At 42.6% G+C, this 12,384-nt stretch overlaps 1 long non-coding RNA gene across 1 annotated transcript in view; it reads left to right on the top strand.

Moving 5' to 3' along the window:
• The window catches only part of LOC310704196, a 206,462-nt gene extending 194,560 nt beyond the window's left edge, over window positions 1-11,902 (top strand). The window contains exons 2-3 of the long non-coding RNA XR_014524630.1: window positions 9,225-9,311; window positions 10,116-11,902. This is a non-coding gene — a long non-coding RNA (uncharacterized lncRNA). The remainder of the gene's footprint in view (window positions 1-9,224; window positions 9,312-10,115) is intronic.
• The last annotated feature ends 482 nt before the right edge of the window (window positions 11,903-12,384 follow it).

Genomic DNA, 12,384 nt, shown 5'->3' with positions numbered 1-12,384 from the left:
CAATGCTATATAAGCAGGAGGAGTAACTGCTTGCGCTGCAAGGCCCACAATGCTCCAAAAGGAAAGAACACCATCCAGCAGCAACATCACACAATGTCAACCATACAAATCTTTACTAAGTGTCACCTGAACATTTGGTTCTTCTTCTGATGACCAGCGTCACTGGCTTTGATAGGCTCTGTGCGTGAGAAAGACAACAGGAATGCTAGAAAGCCTGTTTCTCATCTCTCTGTATTGAACAGACTAGGATTTGTGCTAATACATCTGTGGCACAACAAGGGACAGCCACTAGCATGGGAGCTCCTGATAGATGCTTCTGTGTCACTGGAGGAGGTCTGTTGATGGGTCGTGGTACCAGCATTAGACTCCAGCAGTAATGCTCCATTGATACTGGGATGCTAGACAGGATCTTATCTGCTAATTTATTCAACATAGTCTGTGAATAATTGTTTCTTTCCCCACCCTTCCCTTTGTTAAACCAAACTTTACATGGCATATAAATTTGCTGCTGCTGCTTCATCAAATATTTCCTGGTGGATAATAATGCGGTTTGGTTTTGTTTTTGAGAAATGCATGTCTGCAAACACAAAGGGTCATAAAGTGGACCCGTGCAGATGAATTACGATTTGGCTCCCCTTCCTAGCATGTTCCTACCACATATATACTGGCGCAGGGCTCCTCTTTAAGCATTATGGATATTCACCAGCTGCATTGTGCTGGAGAAGCGGCAAATCCATTTCCCATGTAAAATATGATCCAGCCATTAGAAAGACATCTGGAACTTTTCCTCCCCATGTCATAATTTCCTCCTCTGCCATTTTCATTCCAACCCATTTCTATTCTAATTTGCTACTGAAGTGATGACACTTCATTCTTTTCCTTTGGGCGGAGAGTTCTGTCAGAATTCTTGCATATCTTAAGAAAAAAGTGTGTGTGTGTGTGTGTGTGTGTGTGTGTGTGTGTGTGTGTGTTGTGCATGTGACATACTTTTTAAGCAAGAAGGGGACTCTTCTTGCACCGTCCCTTGATCCATGCGCAGAAACCCTTCATAACAGGCACTTGCATTAGGAGAGCTGATGGATGGAAGAGTGGAAGGGGTGGGAAAGGGAGAGAAAACCAGGGAGTGCTACAAGGTAGCCTGAGGATAACAGGCGTTATAAAGAGGAATTTTTTGCCTGCTGTTTTTGTTTGTTTTATCACAGAGGCTCAGCGGAGCTGGCCAGCAGCCTCACACAGCAGGTGCTGCCTGAGAATGCAAGAGGGGGGGAGAGAAAAATTCCTACTAAATAGGAGCATTATTCGACACCACTGCCTTTCGCAATATTTTCCTTTTGTTTCAAGCAAACTCCCAAGCCTCTTGGGCATCAGTGGTCAAGGCCATAGCAGGACACTTCTGCAAGGAGGAGGGGACGCAGCTTGTTCACAGGCATTTCAAGCTGAAAAGGAGGGGGGAAGACACCTTGAATTATGGTTGTGAAGGGTCTGAGTTATCGAGACAGGAGTGGGCAAAGTGACAGGGAAGACCTTTCATCTACTTTTCCATATAGTACAATAGTATAGTATGATATTTTACATTTGCATTGCAAATATCCTTGCAGCAGCTCGACAGGAATGTTAGAGTCTGCTTCGCAGAGCAGGAACTGTGATGCAGGGTGATTTGAGTAATGTTATTTGACAATAGTACAGTATACTATTTACAGTCTGCACTGTAAATATTCCTTCAGCAGCTTATAACTTCTGCTTCACAGAGCAGGAATCATGATGCAGAATGACTGGAGTCACATACTGTATATTAAGTTGTATCTGCACCGTACATTTAAAGCAGTGTCGTATCATGTTAGTAATGGCTCCTCCCCCCAAAAAAAGAATCCTGGGAACTGTAGTTTGTTAAGAATGCTAAGCATTGTTAGGAGACCCTAATTCCCCTCACAGAGCAAAAATTCCCAGAGTTCCATGAGGAGGAAAATTGACTGTTCAACCATTTGAAGGACACTGACAAACTGGAACGTGTCCAGAGGAGGGCAACCAAAATGGTCAAAGGCCTGGAAACGATGCCTTATGAGGAACGGCTAAGGGAGCTGGGCATGTTTAGCCTGGAGAAGAGGAGGTTAAGGGGTGATATGATAGCCATGTTCAAATATATAAAAGGATGTCACATAGAGGAGGGAGAAAGGTTGTTTTCTGCTGCTCCAGAGAAGCGGACACGGAGCAATGGATTCAAACTACAAGAAAGAAGATTCCACCTAAACATTAGGAAGAACTTCCTGACAGTAAGAGCTGTTCGACAGTGGAATTTGCTGCCAAGGAGTGTGGTGGAGTCTCCTTCTTTGAAGGTCTTTAAGCAGAGGCTTGACAACCATATGTCAGGAGTGCTCTGATGGTGTTTCCTGCTTGGCAGGGGGTTGGACTCGATGGCCCTTGTGGTCTATGCCAACTCTATGATTCTATGATTCTATGATTTCAAGAATGGTTGTTCTATAAGGGGACTACAGGCCCGCCCTGCTTTCCCTCTCCCACTTTATTTAAGAAACCAGGCACTTGAAATGTTATCACATGTTTCTTGTATGATCTTCATTGACCAGCTATGGCAGAACATGGATAAAAATGTGCATTTGAATATAGATCCTAATGCAGATCCCGATGAAAGGAAGTGAAAGGAGACTGCATGGGTGACACCAACATCATGTGCATTCAAACCTGGATGTCATCCATGTGAAATGCATTTTTTTCAACAGAGATATGTGCTTGCATGTGTATCTGAATGCACATTCCCATCTGCATTCTGCCCCAACAAGTCATGTATACACACAACTAGAGCTGGCTGAAAACAAAAGCCTTGCCATGCCGTGCTGGCAATCAATGAAACCACAAGTGCAGCATGGCAAGGCAGGAAATGTCAGACCAATTACCAGTGGAATAGCAGTGTGTTTCCTCTTCCTTTCTCCCCTCCTGCCCTCAAACACCGCAGGAGATCAGAGGACAATGCATGTAAACAAGTGCAAGGGGAAAGAAGTGCAAGAAAAAGAAAAAAAGGTTGGGGATTTGGACAACTTTTTCCCCGCCCACTATGAAACAGCAACTTTTGCCATCAGTGAGAATCAAATCTCATTAAAATTTGGCTCAGGGCTAAACAATAACAAAAGTATAAGGACAGAAGCCTTCCAAGGCAACATGAAAAGAGATGATGATGCAAACACACCCTTGAAACTGATTAGTGTCTCATAATGGAGCCAATGCTGGTGCAATGTGGGTCACTTCAAGCTGACATGCACACTTGGCACGGTGTTCTCCATGCAATGTTGTGTTAAGGAAAGTGCAGCAGCTGCAGACTGCGCTGTAACACCATGACCAAAGTTGCTGGGGAAAGCAATCCAAGTGTCATTCACAAAGCATTGCATGCTGAACAACTGCTTGGCAAAGGTCCACTACACCATGTAGACGCAGCCCCTCAATGCTAATAATAAGCTATAATAATACACAGCTGACACAATAATACGCAGTCTCACAATTTGGCTGCTCCACTTTGCTAGCAGCTTCAGTTATTGCCTGGCTATGAGTTTCCCAGGGTGACAACTAATCAGCGAGAAACTGAGGTAAAAAAATCCCTCATAGAGACTCACTCTGGTTTAAGTCTAGAAGCCAAATCAGAATGCGGGCAGTTCTCTCACAACATAAAGGAATAGTTAAATATAACTGGGAGCATTTAAAAAATGGGGAAATAAACATGTCAGGGTGGAACGTATTCCATGAATTTTGGCAATCACATTTCTCAAGTATGAAATTTGGAAAGGGGTGTAGAATTCAGCATTATTATAATATCACATTTCTTCATTGTTCTTCTATTTTAAAGCACATTTTTGTCTCTTAGGGCTCTGGAAATAGTAAGAGCATGCAGCGACCACAAGATTTGGTTCAGACACCAGTTGGGAGTTTTCAGAAACAGTCTGCCTGAGCCTGAAGTGTTTTGGAGGGTGCCTTGATTCAGGGTTCAAGTCCACTTCAGGAAAAAAATAAGGTTCTGTTCCCTCTCTAGGCATCCCACTTCATTATTGGGATATAAAAACATGACCAACTCCCCCCCCCCTTTGACAGAAGTGAATGAACTTTGCAGGCAATGGGAGGGCTTCAGTGTAGTACTAATTGCTCTGCAAGCACAAACATTTCTGGCTGCCTGGTGGAATAGTGTTCCTTCTCCTCCTCTCTGCCTGCTGTTCTGGAGGTCCTCCTGACTCTCCAGTGTGAGGAGTTGGGGTAGGGGAGAGAAAGTCCTATTGTGCTAATGGAAATCCTTGCATAGATTTTCATGAAATCCTTGCGTGGGTTTCCACTAGTGGGACCCATTAGTTGAATCTGGCCCCTAGTAGTCTCCATGGAGGATGAAGTCTACCAAAGTATAGGCATAGGATATGGAGTGTTTTATGCCTGCATATTTAAAGTTTTAATTTTTTTAATTAACTTTTTTATTTGGGGGAATAATATGATTACATTTACAGGCATTATAGATCCTGTTGGGGAGATCTCAAAAACAACAGCAATATAAAATCAAATATTAGATTAAATCCAGTATTAGAGTGAGTAATTCAAACATTTGTTCACCAATTATCAAAATGGAGAATATTATGTATCAACCAGGTAGTTTTCAATCATTAGCCTGTGGCCAAGGTAAATAAGGGTACTAATTATTCTAAGAAATCTTAGGTACTAGATTTAGATAATGAGCAGAGAAAAGATTTAAATTGGGAAAATCCTGGCTTTTATGTTTGTATAAGAAAGTGGGGAGAGGGCTATAAATTTGCCACATGAAAATGGGTCTAGGGAAAATGTGAGGTAACGAACCTTTTGATATTAGAGTTCACTGAGAATTCCAGATAAGAATAGGCTTGGCAGTTATGGTTGGACAGTTTAGAGTGGCGTGTAAATAGCAACTTCTCTATATTGTAGGTAGGTGTTTAGCTCATCTAGAGAGACAGGGCGGGGGAAGCACAAAATTGCCTTGATTGCAAAGCTAGAATTTAAATAGAAATACAAAGCACTCGCTGGAATGGGGAAATTATGACCAAGTGACCTCTGCACCTGTTCAGACTTCTGTCCAGATGATGCTGATGAGCATCTTCGAGGTTCCCTGATCTATTTTCTTAGCATCCTTTAGCCTTAAACTAGGCTTAGACCATGTAGACCTTCAAACAGAAAACTGTACACATGTGAACCCTCTATTGTAATGTTAAATCGCCAAATAAAAGCTTTTGTTTATGAAGCTGAGCATATTTCACAGAAGTCATGCTTGTCCAATAGGGCAAGGAAGAAGCCAAAAACCATTTCACCAAATCATTTCTCATTTAATGCTATTTGGGATCTGCCATTGTCACCTTTTTCTGTCAGGGCTCCTGCACCTTCAGCAGCTACATCTAATTTGCCTCTTTTCTTTGCCGCTCCCCCCACACCCCGCCATTGAAACCACCTCGTAGAGCAGGCACATGAAACAGACTGCATTGTTTTCCTACAGGGATAGCATGTCAGTGATGCATGCTTTCTATGCCAGTAAATCCAGCTGAAGTAAAACAGCAGCTTCAGCTCTGAGGCCACACAGAACAACAATGTGCAGGTACGGCAGGAGTTAAACAATACAGCAGGCCTATGGCCAAGCAACCAGAGAATTAAGGCTGCTTTTCAAAACGGCATGCAAATCCCCTTCAGCTTTCAAAATCCCATCCCATATATCAGCAGATTAATAAGAAAAGATTAAAGTAGAAATTAGTTAGCTAAGGAGAACGGAATAAGGTTGTGATGTTTGCAGGCAACAGCTATAGCGAAAATGGAGAAGGTGACAAGTATCAATGGAAAATTTCTGACCTGTGTGGAAAGTAGCCCAAAAGATCACATTTGTAAGAGTAAAAATAACACTGTAACTGACAGGATCCATGGGATTTATACTAATGAATGTCTGCATGCTGGAAACTATACAGCAGAATCCAACATAAGTCATTGCTCATAGCCACCTATCCCCCTATGGACTGCTGTGCCCAGCAAAAATGGACAGGACAGACTCAGCCATCTTAACTGGCTTTCTGCTCAGCAGTACTTATTGTGGAAAAGGTAAAGGTAAAGGGACCCCTGATCATTAGGTCCAGTCACAAACGACTCTGGGGTTGCAGCGCTCATCTCGCTTTACTGGCCGAGGGAGATGGCGTACAGCTTCCGGGTCATGTGGCCAGCATGACTAAGCCGCTTCTGGCGAACCAGAGCAGCGCATGGAAACGCCGTTTACCTTCCCACCGGAGGGGTACCTATTTATCTACTTGCACTTTGATGTGCTTTCGAACTGCTAGGTTAGCAGGAGCTGGGACCGAGCAACGGGAGCTCACCCTGTCACAGGGATTCGAACCACTGACCTTCTGATTGGCAATTCCAAGGTCTGTGGTTTAACCCACAGAAAGGCTTCTTCAAATCAGATGCAGGTGGAGACAGAATGTGGAAGGGGCAGGATGAAGAAGTGGTGCCATTAAGTCCAAACCTATCCCTTCTTACATTTTCTTTGATGGCGTTCCTACTTCACACTAGTGGTTTAAGCGGCAAGGTGTCTTTGCAAGATGGCTTGGATTTCTGATCAACAGTTAAATGTTACCTTTCAGCTGGCTGAAGATCTTTTGATCAACATCTTAATCCACTGGCCTACCTGGCAGCCAGACAGTGAGCCAAGACCGAGTTCAAAATCTGAGGGTCGATCAGCACCCACAAAGTCCACAGTCCAAGATCAAATGCTGAAAGGCCGAAGCTCAGGAAGTGAGGTTTAGGGTCAATCCAAGTCTGAAGTCAGGATGCAGCCCAGCATCAAGCCCAAAGTACAGTCCCGTGGAGGTGAAGGAGTATCCTAGACAAGACAGATGAGCAGCCACAGCACCTCAGCTCTGCTGCCCTTTTGTACTATGCCTGTTGAAGCAGCATCTGTGCTTGATGATGCATATGACCCCCACCTGCTCCAAGCCTACTCCAGCTGGGGAATCACATACCAGAACAAGTGAGCCCCACCTGGTCTCACTTGAGCTGGGCTATGGGCCCTTGCCTGCCTCTGCCTCCTGGAGCACCCCACTCACTGCTTCATGGGCCTCAGAACCCACCATGTACGTGGAGACAGGTGCCCCTCAGTCTCTGGTGATGAGTCCTGCTGCTCTGGCTCCTGCATACCAACCTCCATCCCTCCGTCCTCCTCTGTCACCTCATGAGTACTTCTGACACTAACTTCTCCTTCCCCATCCTCAGCTTGCCCTGGTGTGTCCCAGTTCCAGCTATCCCCCTCGCTGGGATCCTCTTCCTCCTCCTCCTCCTCCTCTTCCCCATAGTCCTGCCAGTTCATGACATTAAAGCTCAGTGTCTTTTATATTTTGAACCTATGTGGTCAGACCTAAGCACTACTGGGTTCAGTGGAGCTTACTCCCAGGAAACTGTGCAAATTAGGATTGTACTTGTGCTTTTCCTAATAAACTGGCTATTATGCTATGCCCAGTGTGGGGAAACTTTGGCCTTCCAGAGTTACTGAACTACAGTTGCCATTGTCCTTGGCCATTGGCCATGCTTGCTGGGGCTGATGGAAGTTGTCATTCAGCAACATCTGGGAGATCAAAGGTTCTCCACACCTGTGCCCATGTGTGCTGATACAAATTGATTGATTGATAGAGGATCAACCCAGCTACCTGCAATTTTGGACACACTCTTGGGGGCATAGCTATAGCCTAGGGGCTGAGTTTCTGCACTTCAAAATTGACCACTACATCACTTGTCAACAGGATTAAGTGAAGGACCAGACTCACATTTTCACCGGGGCAGTTCTGAACATTAGAATTGCGTCAAATGTGTGTTAAATGCCTATAAAAACCATAACCTAAACAACTCCTTATGGAACTTGAGTGGAAGGCTAGGCTGGCACCAAGTGCAGGGACCCATCTGAGGCAGAGGGAGTCAATCACAACAGAAAAAAGCACTGGAACAGCATCACCATGTTCCCTGTACACTCTGTGTGACTGGGGCAGTCTCTCACTTTGTGCAGGGCTACTTCAGCGTATCTTGTTTGACATGCACCACCATGCTGTATTGTGGCCGTACAACACACCAGCACATTCTGGCTAACTGGCACTCGCTCCAAGTCACTTACACCCTCATGATCACTAAAGGGAGGCTGAAGGAGGGAGCAGCTCTCAAGCTGTGGCAGGCCAGAATATACAAATTAGGGGTAGGGTACCAACTAACGTGAAGTGCTAGTACAGCAGCAATATTTTGCAGGTACCTGTGCAAGCTATAAAAAGGAGACAGCAGCTGATATGGTGACCACCAGATCAAAGGGAAGCTACTGAGGTTAAATAAGTTACATTAGAAAATGATCTGACAGTTTGTTTACCCTCCTCAAAACAGATATGGTTTGTCACCCTTGCATTCATCCCTTTGGATAGGAAAGGAAATCAATACGTCACTTCAACCCTAGTACAACAGGCAGATTTAGCAGCAAGATGACGTTCCGGGATGCAACATGAGGTGGAGACCATTGTCAGGACCAACTTATTTGTTTATTTTATTTAAAATACTTTCACCCCATATATCAGGTGAAAAAGCCTCGCAAAATGGCTTACAATCGATAATAAACATAGTTCTTGCTCTTAGCCTTACAGCAAGATACAAAAGGTAAACAGATTTAGAGGGAGGAGTGGGGGAAAGGGCAAATTCAGGCATAATAAATATTGTATGCCTGTATTTGTCACTCATTGATACTGGAATTCAGGGTCTGACACCTGACAGTTTATATTTTTGACAGTACTTGATAGCTAACACGCAGTGGTGTTGCTACTTGGCAGTACTGATCGCTGATATCTGGTGGTTTGGTTTAAACTTTCTGTCTTTAGGAAACACTTTCCACATGGATTTGTCTGCCAAGGAATCCCTGTACATCTGCTACGGAGGATTCCAATACATCGCCATCTGGCAGGGAGGCTGTAGTTGCAAGATTCCTGCACTGAGCAACAGATAGCACACTAGATTAGTCCCAAGGTACTTTAAAATCAAAGATTGTCTGAGTGCAAAGGATTCTAGGGTTCTAAGGGGCACACTCAGTCCATGTGTGTTTGACAACTCTGAGTGTGCCCTAAAAACACTCTGAAAAGAAAATTATAGTATCAGAACATTGCAAAGCAGATGCATAACAGTGGGAATTGTGTTCTTTTGGTTTGTTTGTTTTTCAGAAACATTGCCTGACGTTATTCATCTTCTCATGAAGGAAAAGCACCCCAGAGAAGATTCAAGGAATCCAGAATTCTCCCAAGAGACAGGTTAAAAATCACTGCTGTGTTGTATTTAACAGTATTTCATGGTTGGCATTCAACAGCATTTAATATATGAGAGCATTTGACAGAAAACCTTCAGCAATATTTGGAACCTGAGAGTACTTGATGGCTAACATGGAGTGTTGATTAGTTTTTAACTACTGACAGCTCATCAGATTCCACATTTGATGACTATTAAAATAAAAGCATATAAGAAATAGTTGGAAGTCGCCTAGAGTGGCTGGGGAAACCCAGCCAGATGGGCGGGGTATAAATAATAAATTATTATTATTATTATTATTATTATTATTATTATTATTAGCCTAAAGAATTATACACACACACACAGAGAGAGAGAGAGAGAGGTACCTCGGGTTAAGAACTTAATTCGTTCTGGAGGTCCGTTCTTAACCTGAAACAGTTCTTAACCTGAGGTACCACTTTAGCTAATGGGGCCTCCTGCTGCCACCACCACAATTTCTTTTCTCATCCTGAAGTAAAGTTCTTAACCCAAGGTACTATTTCTGGGTTAGTGGAGTCTGTAACCTGAAGCATCTGTAACCCAAGGTACCACTGTGTGTGTGTGTGTGTGTGTGTGTGTGTGTAATCTATCTTTAGGCTTATTCATATTTCATATATATATATATATATATATATATATATGCTTTTATTTTATATATATTTATATAACATCCAAAATGCAGATTCAAATTCTGGATTTTAAATCTTTCTTTCAAACTTGGTATGGCGAAATTTGGAAATTCACAGAATTTAATTTTCAAAGGTATTTCATTTTTTTCTCCCTTTCAGATCTACTTTGTGACTTTGCAGTACAGTATTGGACCTTACCAGGTCCCTTTAAAAAGTCAAGGAATGAGTCTCTCTGCAGTATTGTCCAAAGAACAAGGATTTACTTTGCTAAGGACTTGAGGTTCTTTTCTACGTCTAAGCTATGGTTGTGCCAGACATTTCTGCTGTATTTGGCCGCAAGCATTCTCCCATCAGTTAGTGAGAAAATAAACTGTGTTCAAAAATTATCAAAGGCGAGAGGAAATTTTGGTGAAATTTTGGTGATAGTTTTCAAGGTAATTCTCCAGTCCTTGCTTAAGATCATTTGAAAATTGGAGGAGTGGCTGTCATTCATAGATAGACCCACATTTCAGGAAGAAAATATTTGCTTGTGAATTTAAAAATGAGAATCTTGTCCAAATAGTTACACAAAATGACACTGGCTACACTTAAGTCCTAAAGGAATGGAAAATGAGCAGCGGCAAACCAATAGACAAGAGCCTAAACACAATGCAATGTCTGCTAAGGCTTCTCTGTTATATAATTACTGAGCTCAATACACTAGAAAAGTTACTGTTTTATTAAATGAGCTTTTCACTACTGTAATGTCACCATAGATGCCACATGACACGGGGTGGAATAAGAGATACAGAAACCTCAAAGAGCTACGGGTAATGTCCATGACAGCGGAACTAATGTACAGGCGATCATTCTTACATTATTCAGCAGTTTCAATCACTTTCTTTTTTATAATGGTTATATGATGTAAGAATATATAAATACTGTAGGGGGAGGATCTATATATAGCTTAACAATGGAAATATTAATGTGTTGTTCCCACGCTATCTTCAATGGCTGCAAAAGGACAAGAGATTTGCAAAGATGAAGGACAGGATATCCATTCGAATCTTTCCTTCTGCTCCAATAAGGGAGAAAAGTGTAACAAACATTTGGCAGGTGGCAGGTGGCAGGAGTTCCCTGTATCCAAATAAGGAGGGATCTGTTTATTTAAAAAAGGATTAATCTGAAGGACACTTACTGAATGAACCTCTTGGTACCGCAGAGATGTATGTTCAGATCTCTGCTTGGATCAGTCACACTATTTCAACTTAAGTTACCACAAAATGTTCAAAGAAGAGGACATGTTCTCCACCACAACCTCCTTGGTATCCCTAGGGTGGGATACAGAATAATAAATAATGTCCCAAAGGATAACATAAGCAGGACCAAGAGGCCTCCTTTACACCTAGTACTCTTCTTGACATGAAAGGAACCCTCTTCTCACTTCACATCACTTACATAACTGAGAAGAAAGTCTTGTCCATGCTGGTTATAAGTAGCTTTGGGTGACAGCCTCCACAGGCATAACAGCAAGTGTGGCAAGCAAGACAAACCATCTCAGAGAAGGGCAAGGAATATGCTTAACCAAAGGACAGATAATGCCAAATATGGCTGTCATTGAACAATTGTATCTCAATATTACCATACCATCTTCAAGGAAGAAAATGCCCTTACCTGGCTACCATGTCTGGTTTAGAAGCTCCAGCAGTACAAAAATGGAATTTTCTACCAATGAACTCAGCAGGTGCCTTCTGTTCCAGCCTTTAAATGCCTGCTGGAAACTTTCCTGTGCCACCAGACATATGCAGGCAACCAAGAATCTGTCTCCTTTTATAGTTAGTTATTGGTCTCTGATTTTAAATTTGTTGGTTAGGTTTTGTTATATAAAGATATTATTGTATACTGCTTTGAATTTTTTAATGATATAGTGGTATAAATATTTTAAAATAAATAAATACATAAATGCAGGGTTGGTAAGTGGTATGGTTTGTGGGAGAGTTCTGAGGGACCCACATTTGATGTCTGGGCCTGAGGTTTCCCACCCCTGCCTTAAAGGTTACTTGTCATGCAAGCCTGAGGCTTAGTCTCACATCCTTTTGTTTTTATGGTGGACATATCTGTGAACAAGTCATTTTCCTATTGTGCTTAAGGCTATTTATTTCTTGCCTTTGACAATTATTCCAGAAGCCTAACCCAGAAATATTTGTTCCTGTCAGGCCTAGAGTCACCTTTTTGTGTGGCCTCTACTTCCTATTTGGACAGCATGTCCCTGTCTTCTCCTATGCATGGCCTTTCAGCCTAGATAATATGTCCTAAATCCCCTCCCCCACCTACCCACCTGCCTCCAGGTTTTCGTGGAGTGCAGTTGAATTTTTCACTACCTACTAATATTTCCATTTTTCAACAAATACCAACCAGACAAACAGGAATGAAGGAAAAAGATTGATGG

Source organism: Podarcis liolepis (assembly GCF_965112155.1).
Source record: "Podarcis liolepis genome assembly, chromosome: 1".
In the NCBI taxonomy this organism is placed as follows: Eukaryota; Metazoa; Chordata; class Lepidosauria; order Squamata; family Lacertidae; genus Podarcis; species Podarcis liolepis.
This window is presented reverse-complemented; position numbering and strand designations above follow the sequence as displayed.